The sequence below is a fragment of the Salmo trutta genome, chromosome 25 (assembly GCF_901001165.1).
Source record: "Salmo trutta chromosome 25, fSalTru1.1, whole genome shotgun sequence".
Lineage (NCBI taxonomy): Eukaryota > Metazoa > Chordata > Actinopteri > Salmoniformes > Salmonidae > Salmo > Salmo trutta.
Genome location: NC_042981.1, coordinates 38,840,161 through 38,864,192, shown reverse-complemented (window position 1 = coordinate 38,864,192; position 24,032 = coordinate 38,840,161). Strand labels below are relative to the sequence as shown.

The window sequence follows — 24,032 nt, the reverse complement described above, 5'->3', positions numbered from 1 at the left end:
CGGAGATGCCCAACACGGAGAGGGTGGAGAGGAGGATCTGATGGTTCACAGTATCAAAGGCAACAGATAGGTCTAGAAGGATGAGAGCAGAGGAGAGAGAGTTAGCTTTAGCAGTGCGGAGAGCCTCCGTGACACAGAGAAGAGCAGTCTCAGTTGAATGACCAGTCTTGAAACCTGACTGATTTGGATCAAGGAGGTCATTCTGAGAGAGATAGCAAGAATGCTGGCCAAGGACGGCACGCTCAAGAGTTGGAGAGAAAAGAAAGAAGGGATACTGGTCTGTAGTTGTTGACATCGGAGGGATCGAGTGTAGGTTTTTTGAGAAGGGGTGCAACTCTCGCTCTCTTGAAGACGGAAGGGACGTAGCCAGCGGTCAAGGATGAGTTGATGAGCGAGGTGAGGTAAGGGAGAAGGTCTCCGGAAATGGTCTGGAGAAGAGAGGAGGGGATAGGGTCAAGCGGGCAGGTTGTTGGGTGGCCGGCCGTCACAAGTCGCAAGATTTCATCTGGGGAGAGAGGGGAGAAAGAGGTCAAAGCATAGGGTATGGCAATGTGAGCAGGACCAGCGGTGTCGTTTGACTTAACAAATGAGGATCGGATGTCGTCAACCTTCTTTTCAAAATGGTTGACGAAGTCATCCGCAGAGAGGGAGGAGGGGGGGGAGGGGGAGGAGGATTCAGGAGGGAGAGAAGGTGGCAAAGAGCTTCCTAGGGTTAGAGGCAGATGCTTGGAATTTAGAGTGGTAGAAAGTGGCTTTAGCAGCAGAAACAGGAAGAAAATGTAGAGAGGGGGGAGTGAAAAGATGCCAGGTCCGCAGGGAGGTGTAACGGCTGTCTTCGGGTAGAGAGGACCAAAACGCAGCAGGAATGTGGATGCTCATCTTGAATATTTATTTTAAATAAAGTGAACACCAAAACAACAATACGAAGAACGACAGACCGGCAGTTTAACAGGCTATACTTACTACACAAAATACCAAACCAAACACACACCTCTATATAGGACTCTCAATCAGAGGCAACTAGAAACACCTGCCTCCAATTGAGAGTCCAACACCCAATCCTAAACATAGAAAAACGAAACTAGACAGAACGTAGATATACATACAAAACACAAACCTTGTGCCACGTCCTGACCAAAACTAATACAATTACTCCCTCTGCTGGTTAGGACGTGACAGGAGGCTAGTTTTCCTCCATTTCCGCTCGGCTGCCTGGAGCCCTGTTCTGTGAGCTCGCAATGAGTCGTCAAGCCACGGAGCAGGAGGGGAGGACTGAGCCGGCCGGGAGGATAGGGGACATAGAGAGTCAAAGGATGCAGAAAGGGAGGAGAGGAGGATTGAGGAGGCACAATCAGGAGATTGGTTGGAGAAGGATTGAGCAGAGGGAAGAGATGATAGGATGGAAGAGGAGAGAGTAGCAGGGGAGAGAGAGCGAAGGTTGCGACGGCGCAATACCATCTGAGTAGGGGCAGAGTGAGTAGTGTTGGAGGAGAGCGAGAAGGAAAAGGATACAAGGTAGTGGTCGGAGACTTGGAGGGGAGTTGCAGTGAGAAACACAATATCTATTGATAAACCAGGGCGTTTGGGTCCTGGATGTTAGTTGGCTGAAAGTTGTGGTATATCAAACAATAAACCACGGGTATGATGCAAAATTACTTGTTTACTGTTTTAATTGCGTTGATAACCAGTTTATTTAAGTGATAATGCCCGCGAAGCCGGTGTTTGGAGGATATATTGGCACGGGTGTTGTTAGGCCCGAGACAAAATTGAGGGCTGGCAAACCGTGCCAATATATCCTCCAAACACCGGCATCAAGTGCATTATCACTTTTATACAATGGGTTACCAACATATTTAAATGATGGTTGACATTATTTTCATAAAAATGAATTTATTCATACTATTTCATCCTTTCACGAGATATAGTGCCGTCACAGATCAAAGGTTGCTACCCAAGCCGGCTGGTCGTTCGTTCTATCGTTCTATGACCCAGTCATTAAGTATTTTTTGTTCTACACAGAATGTATGACCGCGACCCAGTTGTTCTTTCTAAATGTTTTATTGCCAAATTGGCTGGGAACGTTCTTATCCCCTCCTTGCTAGTTAGCCAACTTACAGTTAGGTCAAACAGTGCAGCCAGAATAACATCAAAGCAGCCGCATTTGCATTTGTTTAAGCTGTTTTCTAGTGACATTTATTTGGATACATCCATAACAATGCGCTAACGATGCACATTTTTTGACTGGCATAGAAATTCTGCTCACTGTTTTTCAGAGAACCTAGCCATTAACACAGCTAACACAATAGCTTCAAACTGAAGCTGGAAAGACTGCAAACTATCTGGATTTCATTTGACCTGTTTTCCATTGAAATGTCTTTGTATACAATTGAAGTCGGAAGTTTACATAGCCAAATACATAGCCAAATATATTTAAACTCAGTTTTTTCACAATTCCTGACATTTAATCCCAGTAAAAATTCCCTGTCTTAGGTCAGTTAGGATCATCACTTTATTTTAAGAATGTGAAATGTCAGAATAATAGTAGAGAGAATGATTTATTTCAGCTTTAATGTATTTCATCACATTCCCAGTGGGTCAGAAGTTTACATACACTCAATTAGTATTTGGTAGCATTGCCTTTAAATTGTTTACCTTGGGTCAAACATTCCAGGTAGCCTTCCACAAGCGTCCCACAATAATTTGGGTGAATTTTGGCCCATTCCTCCTGACAGAGTTGGTGTAACTGAGTCAGGTTTGTAGGCCACCAAGACTGTTGGAAAAGCATTCCAGGTAAAGCTGGTTGAGAGAATGCCAAGAGTGTACAAAGGGGTCATCAAGGCAAAGGGTGGCTACATTGAAGAATCTGAAATATAAAATATATTTTGATTTGTTTATCACTTTTTTGGTTACTATATGATTCCATATGTGTTGTTTCATAGTTTTGATGTCTTCACTACAATGTAGAAAATAGTAAAAATAAAGAAAAACCCTGGAATGAGAAGGTGTGTCCAAACTTTTGACCGGCACTGTATATATATGTATATAAAAACTATATATGTATATAAACTCAGCAAAAAAAGAAACATCCCTTTTTCAGGACCCTGTCTTTCAAAGATAATTCGTACAAATACAAATAACTTCACAGATCTTCATTGTAAAGGGTTTAAACAATGTTTCCCATGCTTGTTCAATAAACCATAAACAATTAATGAACATGCACCTGTGGAATGGTCGTTAATACACTAACAGCTTACAGACTGTAGGCAATTAAGGTCACAGTTATGAAAACTTAGGACACTAAAGAGGCCTTTCTACTGACTCTGAAAAAGATGCCCAGGGTCCCTGCTCATCTGCGTGAACGTGCCTTAGGCATGCTGCAAGGAGGCATGAGGACTGCAGATGTGGCCAGGGCAATACATTGCAATGTCCGTACTGTGAGACGCCTAAGACAGCGCTACAGGGAGACAGGATGGACAGACCACGTGTAGCAACACCTGCACAGGATCGGTACATCCCAACATCACACCTGCGGGACAGGTACAGGATGGCAACAACAACTGCCCGAGTTACACCAGGAACGCACAATCCCTCCATCAGTGCTCAGACTGTCCACAATAGACTGAAAAAGGCTGGACTGAGGGCTTGAGGCCTGTTGTAAGGCAGGTCCTCACTGGCAACAATGTCGCCTATGGGCACAAACCCACCGTCACTGGACCAGACAGGACTGGCAAAAAGTGCTCTTCATTGACGAGTCGCGGTTTTTGTCTCACCAGGGGTGATGGTCTGACTTGCGTTTATCATCGAAGGAATAAGCGTTACACTGAGGCCTGTACTCTGGAGCGGGATCGATTTGAAGGTGGCTGGTCCATCATGGTCTGGGGCAGTGTGTCACAGCATCATCGGACTTATATATACCATTAGGGGAGCCTACACCCTAAAAGTAGTGGGATGGGGTGATGGGTTTTGGGAGATAATGTATAGGTGCAGGTTTAGATGGTGGTGGAATTTAAGTTTTTCCTATTCCCCTTTTCCCTTTTTGGGGGAGGGGGCGGGGGGGGGTGACCGAAACGTGCAATGCGCACGATCTGTGAAAGGCTGCAATACGCAACACAGCGTCTAGTCTGCCGGAAAGACACACGAAGAAGAAGAAGTCAACAGAACCGTTCACGTTCACATACATTTACCGTCATTCCAGTGCGTCGACCGCGAAAATCATGAAGACAACAATTGGCTTTTTGGCCATAATTTAATACAGTTTAGTGATAGGTATAAGGTTAGCAGTGTGGTTATGGTTAGGTTCAAAATCACATTTTTAGAATATAAATTGTAGAATTGGGCGGGGTTTATGGCTTTGGTAACTGTTGACGATTTGTGTAGTGCTGCAGGGCATTTTCAAGGTAGGCACATCACCTTGTGACATTCACAATATTATGTGCAGAGATAAGCTCGGTTTGTGTTATGTGAGCAAACGGTTTCGAGGCGGGTAAAGGGGACGTTCTGGACGTTGCAAGTGAGTCCACCAGTATTTTCATTATTTCCCCATGCAGCTACTATACTGTAGCTGTCAGGCGTTAGTGCTTGTCAGCTGTGGTGCTGCTTTCGTTACCCACATAACGGTAGTCGTTGTTTGCATTGATTATAATATTCGTTTCTTTCCAGGTGATACATGGTCGAATCTTTCAGATACATTCATTCATGGAGTCATTTAGAATGTCAGTCACCACCGAAAACGATACTCTGTAACCTGCCTTTCACGATGCCTCTCGAGTAGCAGCTGGCTATCAGCCACCTACATATTTCCAGGAGATAACCATTGCAGTTCTGCTTTCATCGCTCCTGAAGTCATTTCCGAACCAAGAAGACAGCGCTGTCACAAAAGGCCAGGTAATATTTGTGTTTTTATTTCCAACATGTTCACCGAGATGTAACGTTCACACACGACAGTTCTGCCTGAGAACCCGGCGCCGTGTTTCTCGTCCAGGCGAGGCGACACGGTTTCTGTAACGTTATCTTGTAATAAGCGGAGGGACAATTTTGAACGAATTTGCTTTGCAATATAGGTGTACATTGTTATCGCAATTCCAGCTGAAATATCCCTCACCTTTTACATTGCACAGGTAGATTACAGTAGCGTCCCACTGGGCAAAGACGGGTTGAATCAACGTTGTTTCCAGGTCATTTCATTGATGACATTGAATCAACGTGGAAAACGGATTGGATTTACAAAAAGTCATCATTGGATATTTTTTTTCACACAATTTTTAACTTGGATGACATGGTAAATTTTTTGGGGGTTGAATTCACATTTGTTGACAACAAAACTAGACGTTGAATTGACGTCTGCGCCCAGTGGGATACTCTTGATGCAAGAAAATAGTGTTTAATAGTGTTGCAGCCTACTGTAGGCTTTTTGTTATAACATTAGGCCTATTGAAAATTAACTGAGAGGGTGCCAACATTAGGATTGCCTTTTGTTCTGCAATGACCTGTTGTTTAGTTAGCGCTTTTGCATTTGTCATTTGCTTGTCTTGCCTATACTCCGAGCTCTCCAATTTATTTAGCCAAGACTATTTGTTGATCCACTCAGGTGGTGACCACTGTTATGATTTTATGAGCTGCTGCTCTCTGTTGTTGACACTGCAGCCACATTATCATTATCCAAGTACAGCGCTCCTCAGCAACCATGAGACCGATACAGCGCTGATATCCGATAGGCTGCTAGAGTTTTTGTTGAATATGATGCACAGCTAGGTGAACGTACGTACGCACGTTTGTGAGTCTAATATCCCCCTGGGTTATTGTTCTAGTGAGTGTCATCACCCAGAATAAGGTAACATTAAATGCTATATAGTGATACTATAAAAAATGAATATCAAAGATTCTAGATGAAGCTAATCCATGATATTCTTCAAGGTAAACATATTGAAATACAAAAGATCATTGATGACACTGTAACACAGCAGAGGTTGATTTCAATATTAATCTCAACCTGTGTTGTTTAGACTGGTCGACTGCTCTTTGTTGGCACCAAAAGGTCATATTGTGCCTTGCCATGGCATTTCCATTTAAAGATACAATATCTCACTTTTTTGGACTACCTGACCAAATTCACATAGAAATATGAGTTATAGATCTTTCATTCCTGTTGAAAGCAAGTCTAAGAAGAGGTGGATCTCTTTTGTGTGTCATTTCTATGCTTCCCGTTTAGAAGTTTAATTTTTGCGTCTTTCTTTCGGTTTTGTACACCAGCTTCAAGCAGCTGAATATACATAATTTTTGTTTATGGAAAATATATTTTACAGTGGTTTAGATGGTACAATGTTCTCTACGCAATGACTGCTTGTTTTGTCACATAAACTGAAATTAGGCGAGCTATAAGAATTTTAGCAACCAGGAAATGGCGGTGTGATTTATGCATAGTGCATCTTTAAATCAGCTAGGTAACATCAGTGGTAAAGATTAGGCCTAGACATGACATCCTGCTACTGAACAAAGAGCATGTCTGCATGGTCAAGGCTGAGAACACATTGTTATACTGTACATACATGCCCATTTCTCTCTCACCATCACTGCTCTTATCTGGCCCATGCTCTACAATTGATTCTGTTTCCCTTAAATGATTCTGTATTGTATCAAACACTTCAAAGGTTAAGTAAATACAGCCTCGCAGACAGGCATGCAAGGTGATGCAGTTTCCATTTTTCTTATTCCTAGTCGAATGAGGCAGGCATTCCCGTTAGGGAACAAAACACATCCAACTCCATGGCCAAAGGTTTTCTCGTTAAGAAAAATGATTGTTCTGAGAAGAATGGTTCTATTGAAATGCATTCACTGAGTGACGAGCCACTCTCGGGGGGAAATGGACCTGGATTTGCATGAGAGGAAGATGGATGTGTTTTTCAATGGATGTGATATGCTGGTTATGAGAGGCAGGCTGAGAACCCACTGTACCTGCCAGCCTCTTGGGAACGCAGTCAACATTGCACTCCCCAATCCCTCAGAACTGTGAGTCCTGCCTCAAGCATCCACCTTTACCAGCAGAAAGCCCAGATGAATGATACTGACTGCAGCCTTGAGTATTCCTTTTCATTTAAACAGGCACTGCATGTACCTGGGTGTGGGGTGTTATGTTGGCTTCAAACAGCACAAGCCTCCTTTTCAGTAATAAGTACATGGGCATTTTGCAATGTGCGTCCAAGCATTTTATGGCCGTTGACCTTGCCTTGGCGTGTAACGTGAGCGGCTGTAGTTTTTAAAAGACCGCTAGTGAATGATTAGGTCATTTCCATGTAAAAGGACCCATGAGCACCAACGTGAAGTTCAAAAGAACATATCACATTTAGTGTCAAATGAAAGCTAAGAGTCTATATGTTGGCTAAATTAAGGCATAGATACGTTTTTTTTAACCAATTTTCATCCTAAACATTTAGAATAAGCAGCTTTGATTTCTTGTCACACAGACGGAAAAGGGGTCTTTAAAAAAATATCTACTAGAAAACGTCTAAAAAGATGTAAGAAATCAAAACGCAATCAATCATGTTTTAGTAAAGCCCCCTGTCAACTAATATCAACATTTTATATTTCGTTTTGGAGAAATGATTTGCCTTCTGTAAATTTAACAAATATTTCACTAACTGTTTAGTAGGCTTATGGCTTGGGCGTAGAAGCTGTTCAGAGTCCTGTTGGTTTCAGACTTGGTGCATTGTTTCCGCTTGCCGTACGGTAGCAGAGAGAACAGTCTATGACTTTGGTGGCTGGAGTCTAATAGTTTTTAGGGCCTTCCTTGGACACCGCCTGGTATAGAGGTCCTGGATGGCAGGGAGTTCGGCCTCAGTGATGTACTGGGCCGTATGCACTACCCTCTGTAGCGCCTTGCGGTCGGATGCCAAGCAGTTGCCATACCAAGCGAGCAAGTCAAGATGTTCTCAATGGTGCAGCTGTAGACCTTTTTTAGGACCTGAAGGCCAATAGCATTTTTTTTTTCTGCCACGTGGGGGAAGAGGCGTTGTCATGCCTTCTTCACGACTCTGGTGTGTGTGAATACCATGATAATTCCTTAGTGATGTGGACACCGAAGAACTTGAGGCTCTCGTCCTGATCTACTACAGGCCCGTCGGCGTGGATGGAGGCGTGCTCAGCCCTCTGTTTTCTGTAGTCCACGATCAGCTCTTTGTCTTGCTGACATTGAGGGAGAGGTTAGCACCACACTGCCAGGTCACTGACTTCTTCTCAGTAGGCTGTCTCAGCGTCATCGGTGGTCAGGCCAACAACCGTCGTGTCGTCGGCAAACTTAATGATAGTGTTACAGTCATGCGCGGCCATGCAGTCATGGGTGGCCTCCGTGTTGAGGGTTAGTGTGGCGAATGGGTTGTTTTCCTACTCTCACCACCTGGGGGTGGCCCGTCAGGAAGTCCAGGATCCAGTTGCAGAGGTAGGTGTTCAGTCCCAGGGTCCTGATTGAGTCAGTTGAACACTGAGCTATAGTCAATGAACAGCATTCTCGCGTAGGTGTTCCTCTTGTCCAGGTGGGAGAGGGTTGTATGGAGTTGAATAGAGATTGCGTCGTTTGTAGATCTGTTGGGGCGGTATGTTAATTGGAGTGGGTCCAGGATGATGGTGTTTATGTGAGCCATGGCCATCCTTTCAAAGCATTTCATGGCTACAGATAGTCATTCAGACATGTTACTTTGGAATTCTTGGGCACAGGGACTACGGTGGTCTGCTTGAAACATGTAGGTATTACAGACTTGGTCAGGAAGACACTTGCCAGCTGGTCAGCGCATGCTCTGAGTCCTGGTAATCCGTCTGTGCCCGCGGCCTTGTGAATGTTAACCTTAATCTGTTTTAACTAACTCACATCGGCTATGGAGAGCGAGATCACAGTCATCCGGAACCGCTATTGCTCTCATGCATGGTTCAGTGTTGCTTGCCTCGACGCAAGCATAGCGTCACTGGGCAGCTCGCAGCTGGGTTTCCCTTTGTTATTCGTGAAAGTTTGCAAGCCCTGCCACATCCAACGAGCGTCAGAGCCTGCGTAGTAGAATTCTATCTTAGTGCTGTATTGACGTTTTAACTGTTTGATGGGACGTCGTAGTGGGATTTCTTATAAGTGTCCGGATTAGTGTCCCGCTCTTTGAAAGCAGCGACTCTAGCCTGTAACTCAGTGCAGATTTTGCCTGTAATACATGGCTTCTTATAGGGATATGTATGTACAGTACGGTCACTGTGGGGCGGACGTCATCAATGCACTTATCATTGAAGCCGGTGACTGATGTGGTAAATTCCTAAATGTTATCAGATGAATCCCAGTCTGTGCTAGCGAAACAGTCTTGTAGCTTAGCATCTCTACTGTATTGTACTGAACTCGACTCTACTTTACTGTACTTTACTATACTCTGTTGAACTGTACTGTACTCTGTCAAAACTTGTGAAATATACACTGAACAAAAATATAAACACAACATGTAAAATGTTGGTTCCATGTTTCATGAGCTAAAATTGTCCTTACGCAGAAAAAGCTTATTTTTCTGAAATGTTGTGCACAAATTAGTTTAGTTTACATCCCTGTTAGTGAGCATTTATCATTTGCCAAGATAATCCATCCACCTGACAGGTAATGCATATAAAGTAACCTGATAAAGTAACCTGATTAACCTCTATGGGCTAGGTGGGAAGCTTGCGTCCCACCTACTCAACAGCCAGTGTAATCCCGTGGCGCGATATTCAAATACCTTAGAAATGCTATTACTTCAATTTCTCAAACATATGACTATTTTACACCATTTTAAAGACAAGACTCTCGTTAATCTAACCACACTGTCCGATTTCAAAAAGGCTTTACAACGAAAGCAAAACATTAGATTATGTCAGCAGAGTACCCAGCCAGAAATAATCAGACACCCATTTTTCAAGCTAGCATATAATGTCACATAAACCCAAACCACAGCTAAATGCAGCACTAACCTTTGATGATCTTCATCAGATGACACACCTAGGACATTATGTTATACAATACATGCATGTTTTGTTCAATCAAGTTCATATTTATATCAAAAACCAGCTTTTTACATTAGCATGTGACTAGCATTCCCACCGAACACTTCCGGTGAATTTACTAAATTACTCACGATAAACGTTCACAAAAAACATAACAATTATTTTAAGAATTATAGATACAGAACTCCTATATGCACTCGCTATGACAGATTTTAAAATAGCTTTTCGGTGAAAGCACATTTTGCAATATTCTAAGTAGATAGCCCGGCATCACAGGGCTAGCTATTTAGACACCCACCAAGTTTAGCCCTCACCAAAGTCAGATTTACTATAAGAAAAATGTTATTACCTTTGCTGTTCTTCGTCAGAATGCACTCCCAGGACTTCTACTTCAATAACAAATGTTGGTTTGGTCCCAAATAATCCATAGTTATATCCAAATAGCGGCGTTATGTTCGTGCGTTCAAGACACTATCCGAAGGGTAAATAAGGGTGACGTGCCCGACGCGTTTCGTGACAAAAATTCCATTACCGTACTTCGAAGTATGTCAACCGCTGTTTAAAATCAATTTTTATGCCATTTTTCTCGTAAAAAAGCGATAATATTCCGACCGGGAGTGGTTGTTTTCGTTCAAAGAGAGAGAAAGTAAACATGGTGTCAGCTCGGGCACGCGCGCCCTAGTCTCATTGTTCTCAGATCGACCACTTACAAAATGCGCTAATGTTTTTCAGCCAGGGCCTGCAAAGCCACCATTCAGCTTTCTGGCGCCTTCTGAGAGCCTATGGGAGCGTTAGAAAATGTCACGTCATGCCAGAGATCCCCTGTTTTGGTTAGAGATGATCAAGAAGGCCATGAAATGGTCAGAGAGAGCGCTTCCTGTTTGGAATCTTCTCAGGTTTTGGCCTGTCAAATGAGTTCTGTTATACTCACAGACACCATTCAAACAGTTTTAGAAACTTTAGGGTGTTTTCTATCCAAATCAAACAATTATATGCATATTCTAGTTACTAGGCAGGAGTAGTAACCAGATTAAATCGGGTACGTTTTTTATCCGGCCGTGCAAATACTGCCCCCTAGCCCCAACAGGTTAAACAGCATGATCATTACACAGCCCCAACAACAACAACAACAAAAAAACAACAACCCCCAAATATATTGTTACAATTTTGTGCATCGGAAAATAAAAGGCCACTCTAAAATATACAGTTTTGTCACACATCACAATGCCGCAGATGTGTCAAGTTTTGAGGGAGCATGCAAATGGCATGCTGAATGCAGGAATGTCCACCAGAGCTGTTGCCAGATAATTGAATGTACATTTCTCTACCATAAGCAACCTAGAGAATTTGTCAGTATTCCAACCAGCCTCACAACTGCAGACCATGTGTAACCACATCAGCCCAGGACCTCCACATCTGGCTTCTTCACCCTCGGGATTGTCTGAGACCAGCCACCCGGACAGTTGAAGAAACTGTGGATTTGCACATCCGAAAGATTTCTGCACAAACTGTCAGAAACCGTATCAGGGAAGCTCATCTGAGTGCTCGTTGTCCTCACCAGGGTCTTGACCTGACTACAGTTCGGCGTTGTAACCAACTTCAGTGGGAAAATGCTGGCTGGTTTTCTGATCCAATTCCCTACCTATTTTTTAAGGTCTCTGTGACCAACAGATGCATATCTGTATTCCCAGTCATGTGAAATCCATAGATTAGGGCCCAATTTATTTCAGTTGACTGATTTCCTTGTGAGCTGTAACTCAGTAAAATCTTAGAAATTGTTGCGTTTTATAATTGTTCAGTGTAGATGTCTATGATTGGTACAGATTTGGTCCGGTCTGTGCCAACCAAATGTGGTCTTGTTTGAGGGTGGAGCTCAATAGAATAAAAGCCAGTGTGTAGAATAATACCATGCAAAATAAGGATATTTTTCTACCTTTGTGTACCTATTCAGCATACATCACCATGAAGAGAATGACATTCATAGTTATGCATTTGTAAGGACCCATGATGCCATTCTGTTAACGGGTGGTGAACCACTCCACTTACTGTAGTTCAATAACTAAAATATATATTTTTTTTCTAACTCAAGGTGTCATGTCATAGCTGACACCCCATTCTTTCTGCAGACATCTTTGAATCTTAATTCAGAGCAGAAATGTAAGAGTTTTTGGAAAACGCCGTCGCCTAAAAAACTGCCCGAGGTTTTACTGTCATTCTGTTACCAAACTTTATCTGCACTGTTCCTCAAGTGGCAATTGTTAAAAGTATTTGCTTGAAATAAAATAAAAAATGAATTGAACATTTTTTATTGAAAAAGTGCCCATTAGTTGCTCCGTTTCGAGAAGGGAACCTCTGTTTTTGAATGAAGGGATTTATGACTGTTGTACTTTAAAGCTGGAATCCATAGCGGTGAAACTGCCATTTCTGTTTGCAATATCACAAGAAAGATGTTACTTCAAACAGCTTTAACTCAATCATAATGTATTGGTCATCGTCACTAGATAAACATTAGGGCTTACTTTGCCATAAGCAGAAAAACTATCCCTCCTCTGATATGGTATTTGTTTATAGAAATACCATATCAATGTTACACGTGACTGGGAAATTGTAGCGTGCTGAAATTGTGGGTATGCTTGCACCATGCACTGGACTACCCGATGGGAGTTAAGGTTGCCACATTTGATCGCGCTGCATTCACATAAGTATGGAGGGAGTAACTGAAAACACTGCTCCTCACGCCTTGACACGGAATTGGAATGCCATGAATCTGTTTAGTGCCATTGAACTTGTTAAACCATTAAAAGTTACTCGTGTAAGTAGCTCAGGCTCCTTGTGACTGCATGCACAATCATTCCAGAAATGTGACACGCGTTCCGTTTAAACAGAAGCATTTACCGGCTAATAAATGCCTAATTACCTTCAGTTCTTCATTACCAGAGCCTAATTCAGATTTTTTTTGGCCCCAACCAGGCTGTGTTGCTGCGCAAGGTGGGATATAACGTTAGGATGTGTATTTCTTTATACATCACCAGACATGAAACAAAATGGCAGAAATACTTTGAAAACAGCTACTGCAGCAATTATTTTGCTAATAATCACAACTTGCACGTGACTGCTTATACTGGACTTTGGTCATTTTTTTAATGAAATGTTTGCACTGCAGAGCCCTGACTGACCACCCTGCAACATGGCTGGTAAATTAGACATTCTTACATTCATCCTATCCTCTCACCATTACCAATAACAGGAGGTTAGCATTTTTTGAGCAGGGCCTAATTTTAGGCCATTACCTTGTAAATGCTGTTAGGCCAGCTGGGAGAGAAAGTTGGAGGCATAACTATCATACCCCCCAAAAATGCTAACCTTCCCTGTTATTGGTAATGGTGAGAGGTTAGCATGTTTTGGGGGTATGATCTTTGCCTCTAACTTTATCACTCATCACTACTCACAATTCATTCATGATTATTCATAATCATTGTAGGATCCACATTAAACATATTCTGTTCTTATCTACAATGAAAGTGACTCCAAAATGACCCTACATTATTTACCATTCATTTCTATTGGGCACAACATAATCTGAAACACAACCAAAACAAACCACAAATGCATCCAAGTTTGTAGAGTCACAAGCTAGATGTAGTCAGTCACAAGCTAGATGTAGTCAGTCACAAGCTAGATGTAGTCAGTCACAAGCTAGATGTAGTCAGTCACAAGCTAGATGTAGTCAGTCACAAGCTAGATGTACCGTAAATTCTGGACTATAAGCCGCAACTTTTTTTCCCAGGCTTTGAACCTCGCGGCTTAAACAATGACGCGGCTAATATATGTATTTTTCCCGCTTTCAATTTTTTTTTCTCCAAAAAAACACATTCTGTGACGTGCTCAGTTTTTTTGCCGGCATGAAGCTTTCATTAGACCAATGAAATTGCCGAACGGGTTAAGGTCAAACTTTTTTGTTTACTGTTTAGATTAAATCAAGCGCTCTCAAACTTCCCATCATTCTGATTACGGTAGTCATTTTGTCACCCTCATCATGGCAAAGACACGGAGAAATGCTTTCAAGTTGAAGGCGATTGATCTGGCTGTTGGAAAAGGAAATAGAGCTGCTGCACGGGAGCTTGGTCTTAATGAGTCGATGATAAGACGTTGGAAACAGCACCGTGAGGAATTGACTCAGTGCAAAAAGACAACTAAAGCTTACTGCTAATTTTTTATTTTTTGTTACAAGCCGTGTTTCGTTAAAGCCTATTTATTTTTGTTACAAGCCGTGTTTTGTTAAAGCCTGTGTAAAGTTAATTTGTTTCAATGTACCGGTAGGCACCTGCGGCTTATAGACATGTGCGGCTTATTTATGTTCAAAATAAAAAAATAATTCAGTGGGTGCGGCTTATATTCAGGTGCGCTTAATAGTCCGGAAATTACGGTAGTCAGTCACAAGCTAGATGTAGTCATTCTGTGCTAGGAATATGCGACCAAATACTTTTGACTACTTTAAAACACTAGAAGTGAATTTGTCCAAATACTTATGACACCTTCAAATGGGGGCCTAGATTCATAAACTGCTTTCATTTCAAACGGTAAAACAGATATGTATGAAAATACCTTAAAATAAAAAGTGACATTCTGTACTGTCACCTCATTTGACACATTGGATCTCAAATCCAAAATACTGGGGGTATAAACCCAAATTAAAAGATCTAGCTTTAGTGTCCAAATGAATACGTAGTGGAGTGTACACTTATACTGCTGCGGTGGAGTTCAAAGTAGTAGTACACCCTTACAAATGGATACACACTTCACACATTTTCAGGAGAACTACAAACCTGAACCTTTCGAACATGATGCCTGTATGCCTGGGCTTTGATTCTTGTGCGATTTTTAAAGAAAAAGGCAACAGGCTTGCTCGGTAGGCTACGATAAAGAACCATTCGAGTGAGCTATATATATATATATATATATATATATAGATAGATCGATATAGATCTAGATCGATATAGATCGATAGATCGATATAGATCTATATCGATATAGATCTATATCAATATAGATCGATAGATCGATATAGATCTATATCGATATAGATAGATAGATCGATATAGATATATCGATATAGATAGATATATCTATATATCTATAGATCGATAGATAGATAGATATCGATAGATAGATAGATATCGATAGATAGATAGATATCGATAGATAGATAGATAGATATCGATAGATAGATAGATAGATATCGATAGATAGATATAGATAGATAGATATAGATAGATATCGATAGATAGATAGATAGATATCGATAGATAGATAGATAGATATCGATAGATAGATAGATAGATATCGATAGATAGATAGATAGATATCGATATCGATAGATAGATAGATAGATATCGATAGATAGATAGATAGATATCGATAGATAGATAGATAGATATCGATATCGATAGATAGATAGATAGATATCGATAGATAGATAGATAGATATCGATATCGATATAGATCTATATCGATATCGATATAGATCTATATCGATATAGATCGATAGATCGATATAGATCTATATCGATATAGATCTATAGATCGATATAGATCTATATCGATATAGATCTATAGATCGATATAGATCTATAGATCGATATAGATCTATATCGATATAGATAGATATATCTATATATCTATAGATAGATAGATGATAGATAGATGATAGATAGATAGATATCTCGTACGCTTATGTAATTCCACTGGAGAAAATCGGGAATGCTTTGATCAGATAAGTGAATGCGTTAGTCATAACCGCCCTTAAAGCCCACACTCCCTCCCCTATTAAGTCAGTCACCATGGTGTTTTGTCTCTCCCTTTTTGATATGGTAAGTCGGAGACCTTGCTCTTTTTGAGTGTTCCTTACTTGAAGCGAGTGTGTTCTGTCTATCTACAGGCTCAATTGTGTCAGTGCATTCAACAAAACAAACAGGATGTGAGTGTGTTTCCTTAGGTACTTTTCACTTCCTCTCTCTCCTTCTCTAACCCTTCGTGTTTCAGTCAGTTTTCTTCCGTTTGGTGCCTAATGATTATGACCCAGGCCTTTAGTGTATAAGTCAGTCTGTGGTCGAACACCAGAGAGGGCTGCAGAACTAGTCTGTGAAAAGGGGGAGAGGAGATTTTTTTTTCGGACTTGGATTCTGAAGTAGGGTATGGGGAGATGTGAGCCAACATGCTGCGTAAGGTGTTATCGCGGCTGTATAGCCCCATAGGGAGAGAGTTAAGTAGAAGTACACTTTATCAATGTCAGACAACAGCAAATGTGTTTCCACAGACTGGGGGAGCATGTTTAGCAGCATTGTATTTACCAGTATGTCATAAGGCCTTTCAGTATGTACAACATTATCAATAGAGCTTGCATCCGTTTTTATGGACAATAGAATGCAAATAGAGATTGCATTCCATCTGAAAGACATTTTACTCTCCCGTTGCATTTACTGTGTGGTGAACTGCTAGGTAGTTGGGATGGCCCAGTGTGGCCTTGCTGGATCTCATTCAAGCCACAGTGAGACTTAGTGCCCACTCAGTCAGTCTTCCCACTGATTATCCGTGAAGTGCTGTGTTGGGAAAATCAGAAAGTGCCTTAAACGTGTCAGTCCTATGGTACGGGTGCCGGGATGACACAAAGGACGTCTTTATCTTTGACCGTGTCCTTTTGTTAAAGAGAACTCACTGTCATTGCATTTTTTTTTTTTACGGTTAGAAGTTTTGAAATTCCTGTCAATTTACCAAACTGCATTACGCTTGAGAAAATAACCCTGTGCCATGCCCTTTGGATTAAACTGTCTCTGTCTCTCCCCCTCTGTCTCTCCCCCTCTGTGTGTCATTCAATTCAATTTGAGGGCTTTATTGGCATGGGAAACGTGTTAACATTGCCAAAGCAAGTGAAGTATATAATTAACACAATAGTCTCTCTCGGTCTCTCTCTCTCTATATCTGTGTCTCTCTATTTCCCTCTGTTTCTCTGTCTCTCTCTCTCTCTCTCTCTCTCTGTCTGTCTCTGTCTCTCTGTCTGTCTCTCTGTCTCTCTCTCTCTTTGTCTCTGTCTCTCTCTGTTTCTCCTTGTCTCTCTCTCTATATAAATCTGTCTCTCTATATATCTGTCGCTCTATCTGTTTCTCTCTGTGTGTGTGTATATATATATATATATATATATATATATATATATATATATATATATATAATGTGTTTCTGTTTCTCTCGCTCTCTCTCTCTCTCTGTGTCTCTCTATATCTCTCTCTGTTTCTCTCCTACTCTCTTTCTCTGTTTTTGTCTCTGTCTCTCTCTGTTTCTCTTTTTCTCTGTTTGTCTCTATATATATTTTCCCTGTCTCTCTCTGTCCCTCTCTCTATATATGTCTCTCTCTCTGTTTTTCTATCTGTTTCTCTCTCTCTTATTCCCATTTTATCTGCACCTCTCTCTCTCTCTCTCTCTATCTCCTCTATATCTCTCTCTATATCTCCTCTATATCTCTCTCTATATATATATATATCTATCTATCTATCTATCTATCTATCTATCTATCTATCTATCTATCTATCTATCTATCTATCTCTCTATCTCTCTATCTCTCTATCTCTCTATCTCTCTCTCTCTCTCTCTCTCTCTCTCTCTCTCTCTCTCTCTCTCTCTCTCTCTCTCTCTCTCTCTCTCTCTCTCTCTCTCTCTCTCTCTCTCTCTCTCTCTCTCTCTCTCTCTCTCTCTCTCTCTCTCTCTCTCTCTCTCTCTCTCTCTCTCTCTCTCTCTCTCTCTCTCTCTCTCTCTCTCTCTCTCTCTCTCTCTCTCTCTCTCTCTCTCTCTCTCTCTCTCTCTCTCTCTCTCTCTCTCTATATATATATATATATATATATATATAATCTCCTCTATATCTCTCCTCTCTCTCCTCTATATATCTCGTCTATATCTCTCTATCTCTCTCTATCTCTCCTCTATATCTCTCTCTCTCTCCTCTATATCTCTCCTCTATATCTCTCTCTCTATATATGTCTATATATCTCGTCTATATATCTCTATATCTCTCCTCTATATCTCTCTATATATGTCTATATATCTCTATATCTCTCCTCTCTCTCCTCTATATCTCTCCTCTATATCTCTCTCTCTATATATGTCTATATATCTCGTCTATATATCTCTATATCTCTCCTCTATATCTCTCTATATATGTCTATATATCTCTATATCTCTCCTCTATATCTCTCTATCTCTATCTCTCCTCTATCTTTCTCTCTCTATATCTCTCTCTCTATATATCTGTCTCTATCTCTCTCTATATATATGTCTCTCTCTCTGTTTTTCTATCTGTTTGTCTCTCTCTCTTATTCCCATTTTATCTGCACCTCTCTCTCTCTCTCTATATATATATCTCTCCTCTATCTCTCTCTATATATATATCTCTCCTCTATATCTCTATATCTCTCCTCTATCTCTATCTCTCCTCTATATCTCTCCTCTATCTCTCTCTCTCTATATATATATCTCTCCTCTATCTCTCTCTCTCTATATATATATCTCTCCTCTATCTCTCTCTCTCTATATATATATCTCTCCTCTATCTCTCTCTCTCTCTATATATATCTCTCCTCTCTCTCTCTCTCTCTATATATATCTCTCCTCTATATCTCTCCTCTATCTCCTCTATATATCTCTCTCTCTCCTCTATATCTCTCTCTCTATATATATCTCTATCTCTCCTCTATCTCTCTCTCTATATATCTCTATATATCTCCTCTATATATCTCTATATCTCTCCTCTATATCTCTCTCTCTATATATATCTCTATCTTTCCTCTATATCTCTCTCTCTATATCTCTCTCTCTCTCTCTATATCTCTCCTCTATATCTCTGTCTGTGGTAAAATAGCATGGTGTCCCGCCTGCCCAGGCACTTGTGGAATGCAGGTGATGATGATGATGTAACCGTCTCTCTCTGAGCCCAGTCAGGATGAGAGCTCCCTCTTAGGAGCCCCTGAAAAGAAATGTTCAACCATTTTGAATGTTATATTGCTTTTTTATGTTGTTATATTGTCTATCGCTCAGAGATTCATATTTTCATGTGTATCTGAGCTATTCGCCGTTCAAGCAGGCAGAAATACAGCCGCTATGACGAGTGCCATTGTCACTCCCTTACCGTTTTGCCAGGCAGCAATCTGCTGCACCGTTTATGCCCTGTTATTTTTTAGGTGCGATGGGAGAGAATGCACAGAATCTTCTTTAGTGTTGACATTGGTGTCAGAATAAGTTAGATTTGACCTACACTTTCATCTCAAATATGGAGGTCCTGATTAGCTGGATCTAGTATGGTCATGTTTTACAGTCTAGTTGCTGCATGCGTATTTCAGTACATTCTGTCTTCACCCAATTGTATGGTATGTTATCTTAAATTATGCTTTTACGTATTTTTTCCCCTTGTAGATCCGGTCTCATCCAGCTCTTTTCCCTAGCGTCAACATGTGGTCTAGCGTAGCTGTGGTCTATTGGCTTTTCCAGCCTCTCTCTCTGTGTGTGTGTGTGTCCGTCCCAGGGCTCTGGGAGAGTGTGAATCTGCTGACGTCTGAGAGGACGCTGAGGACACTGAGTCTGGAGGCAAAGGGGGGGGAAGCAAGGCCAGTCACACGCTGGATGCTCTGGTCTGTGGAGTGTGTGCAGTACTTTGAGTGAGCTCTGTGTGTGAGAGCATTGAGCGCTGTGTGTGAACATACTATGTGCTAGCCGGTGTGCGTGATGACCGACAAGGCACGCACAAGTCAACACAACAGGGGTGAGTAGGCACTCGGGGCAGAAGCATTGTGAGTGTGCCCAGAGGGTTAAATGTGCATTAAGAACGAGTTAAGTTATGGCATGCTCTCTGATTTGAGTCATGTAATGGAAAACATCTGGTTACAAAAGGCCCCAAAAAAGAAAGGAAGTCAACCTATTTTGTATACATGTACTTAGAATGTATCGTTGAGGAGTGTTTTTGAAAGGATTTGTAAATGCGTACACGTCTCCTGACATTACAGTGAAGGTGTATATACAGTTGAAGTCGGAAGTTTACATACACTTAGGTTGGAGTCATTAAAACTCGCTTTTCAACCACTCCACAAATTTCTTGTCAACAAACTATAGTTTTGGCAAGTCTGTTAGGACATCTACTTTGTGCATGACACAAGTCATTTTTCCAACAATTGTTTACAGACAGATTATTTCACTTATAATTCACTGTATCACAATTCCAGTGGGTCAGAAGTTTACATGCACTAAGTTGACTGTGCCTTTAAACAGCTTGGAAAATTCCAGAAAATGTCATGGCTTTAGAAGCTTCTGATAGACCAATTGACATCATTTGAGTCAATTGGAGGTGTACCTGTGGATGTATTTCAAGGCCTACCTTCAAACTCAGTGCCTCTTTGCTTGACATCATGGGAAAATCTAAAGAAATCAGCCAAGACCTCAGAAAAACAATCGTAGACCTTCACAAGTCTGGTTCATCCTTGGGAGCAATTTCCAAACGCCTGAAGGTACCACGTTCATCTGTACAAACAATAGTGTGCAAGTATAAACACCATGGGACAACGCAGCCGTCATACCTCTCAGGAAGGAGACTCCTTCTGTCTCCTCGATTAATGTATTTTGGTGCAAAATGTGCAAATCAATCCCAGAACAACAGCAAAGGACCTTGTGAAGATGAGGTGAGTAAACAGTTACAAAAGTATCTATATCCACAGTAAAACGAGTCCTACATCGACATAACCTGAAAGGCCTCTCAGCAAGGAAGAAGCCACTGTTCCAAAACCGCCATAAAAAAGCCCTACAAACCTGACTCAGTTACACCAGCTCTGTCAGGAGGAATGGGCCAACATTCACCCAACTTATTGTGGGAAGCTTGTGGAAGGCTACCTGACGCGTTTGACCCAAGTTAAACAATTTAAAGGCAATGCTACTAAATACTAATTGAGTGTATGTAAACTTCTGACCCACTGGGAATGTGATGAAGAAAATAAAAGCTGGAATAAATCATTCTCTCTATTATTCTGACATTTCACATTCTTAAAATAAAGTGGTGATCCTAACTGACCTAAGACAGGGAATTTTTACTAGGACTAAATGTCAGGAATTGTGAAAAACTGAGTTTAAATGTATTTGGCTAAGGTGTATGTAAACTTCCGACTTCAACTGTATGTAATGTATGTATGTTATGTATGTATGTATGTATGTATGTATGTATGTATGCATGTATGTAACTGAAAGCACTTTCCCTGTCTGATGGTGAATATATTGTGATGCGACTTGAGCTGTTGTAAGAAGTAGAGCACAGAGAGGCGTGAGAGACAACAGATTGTAGACACATTCAACCCTGGGCCTTTGCTCTCTGCGTCTGTCAATAAGGATCTGCACGTTGGAGCGCACGCGTCGTCTCCTCTTAGCTCTTCAGACGTTAATATGTGCCAAGAGGCTTTTTTTCAGGGGAGAGGACGTGTCCTCTAGCTGCTCTGCGCTCCGTTTTTTTTAAGATTGTGGCAAGACTGATTTCATTTATCCTGCTGCAGTTTACCAAGACAAAAATGTTGCCTTCTCTTGTTTGTTTCTAAGATCTCATTATTCACTGTGTCAGTTTGTCCTCTGTGGGAAGGCGACACGGCAAATGCTTTCTTCTCTGTCTCTCTCTCTCTCTGTGTGTTCAAGGCTCAAGCCCCCTTGCGATTACACCTCTGTTCAGTTGTCATTTGGCTGTGTTTGAGAAGTGGATCATCTATTTGTCTACTAATTGTCATGTCACCGATTTTGCTTTCAAAATAGAAACTGAAAATGTTCATACGATTTACCTGTGCAAACCACCTTTTCTCCTGGACTTCACTATTGGGGGAACATTCTCAGAAGGATTTGAGTTTCGTCGGAAATTGTAGACATGGGACAAAGTTTTGACACGTGTTTATCAAAATTGATATATCGATGGGGATTAAACGGTAACACTTTACTTGACACCCAGCGCCATAACGTATTATAACATGGTCATGACCATGTCATAGTATGTCATAACGGCTGACATAGTGTTATGACCATATTATAACTTATCATGACACATACAGTATATTTAGACCTGTTGCATTACTTTATGGCTGCTTATGTCACCTACTGTACATTTTAAGTGTTAAAACCCACAAAACCTACCACACAAGGCAAAACATTTCACTACACCATAGCCTACATGTCAACAGTATGCTTGTATGTGCAGTTGAAGTCAGAAGTTTACATACACCTTAGCCAAATACATTTAAACTCAGTTTTTCACCTTTCCTGACATTTAATCCTAGTAAAAATTCCCCGTCTTAGGTCAGTTAGAATCACTACTTTATTTTAAGAATGTGAAATGTCAGAATAATAGTAGAGAGAATGATTGATTTATTTCAGCTTTTATTTCTTTCATCACATCCCCAGTGGGTCAGAAGTGTACATACACTCAATTAGTATTTGGTAGCATTGCCTTTAAATTGATTAACTTGGGTCAAACGCGTCGGGTAGCCTTCCACAAGCTTCCCACAATAAGTTGGGTGAATGTTGGCCCATTCCTCCTGACAGAGCTGGTGTAACTGAGTCAGGTTTGTAGGCCTCCTTGCTTGCACACGCTTTTCAGTTCTTCCCACAAGTTTTCTATGGGATTGAGGTCAGGGCTTTGTGATGGCCACTCCAATACCTTGACTTTGTTGTCCTGTAGCCATTTTACCATAACTTTGGAAGTATGCTTTGGGACATTGTCCATTTGCAAGACCCATTTGTGACCAAGATTTAACTTCCTGACTGATGCCTTGAGCTGTTGCTTCAATATATCCACATAATTGTCTTTCCTCATGATGCCATCTATTTTGTGAAGAGCACCAGTCCCTCCTGCATCAAAGTACCCCCACAACATGATGCTGCCACCCCCGTGCTTCACGGTTGGGATGGTGTTCATCGGCTTGCAAGCCTCCCCCTTTTTCCTCCAAACTTAATGATGGTCATTATGGCCAAACAGTTCTATTTTTGTTTCATCAGACCAGAGGACATTTCTCCAAAAAGTACAATCTTTGTCCCCATGTGCATTTGCAAACCATATTCTGTCTTTTTTTTATGGCGGTTTTGGAGCAGTGGCTTCTTCCTTGCTGAGCGGCCTTTCAGGTTATGTCGATATAGGACTCATTTTACTGTGGATATAGATAGTTTTGTACCTGTTTCATCCAGCATCTTCACAAGGTCTTTTGCTGTTGTTCTGGAATTGATTTGCACTTTTTTGCACCAAGGTACGTTAATCTCTAGGAGACAGAACGCGTCTCCTTCCTGAGCGGTATGACGGCTGCGTGGTCCCATGGTGTTTATACTTGCGTACTATTGTTTGTACAGATGAACCTGGTACCTTCAGGCGTTTGGAAATTGCTCCCAAGGATGAGCTAGATTGTGTTCTACAATTTGTTTTTCTGATATCTTGGCTGGTTTCTTTAGATTTTCCCATGATGTCAATCAAAGAGTCACTGAGTTTGAAGGTAGGCCTTGAAATACATACACAGGTACACCTCCAATTGACTCAGGCTAATTGACATAATTTATCAGAAGCTTCTAAAGCCATGACATTTTCTGGAATTTTCCAAGCTGTTTAAAAACCTCTTACATCTAGATGTTCCGCTAGCGGAACGTCTGCTCCAATATCCAATGATGGGCGTGGCGCGAAATACAAATTCCTCTAAAATCCGAAAACTTCCATTTTTCAAACATATGACTATTTTACAGCTATTTAAAGACAAGACTCTCGTTAATCTAACCACACTGTCCGATTTCAAAAAGGCTTTACAGCGAAAGCAAAACATTAGATTATGTCAGCAGAGTACCCAGCCAGAAATAATCAGACACCCATTTTCCAAGCTAGCATATAATGTCACAAAAACCCAGAAGACAGCTAAATGCAGCACTAACCTTTGATGATCTTCATCAGATGACACACCTAGGACATTATGTTATACAATACATGCATGTCTGTTCAATCA

The 24,032-nt window shown here is 41.2% G+C and overlaps 1 protein-coding gene across 2 annotated transcripts in view; it reads left to right on the top strand.

Moving 5' to 3' along the window:
* The first annotated feature begins 4,131 nt into the window (after positions 1–4,131).
* rnf144aa (ring finger protein 144aa) overlaps positions 4,132–24,032 on the top strand; it is a 68,933-nt gene continuing 49,032 nt past the window's right edge. The window contains exons 1-2 of one of the 2 annotated variants that reach the window (XM_029713946.1): positions 4,132–4,510; positions 4,660–4,884. The gene's annotated coding sequence lies outside the window, so the exon portion shown is untranslated. Of the gene's footprint in view, positions 4,511–4,659; positions 4,885–19,529; positions 19,799–24,032 lie in introns of those variants that run through there. The other variant, XM_029713947.1, reaches the window with a different exon arrangement.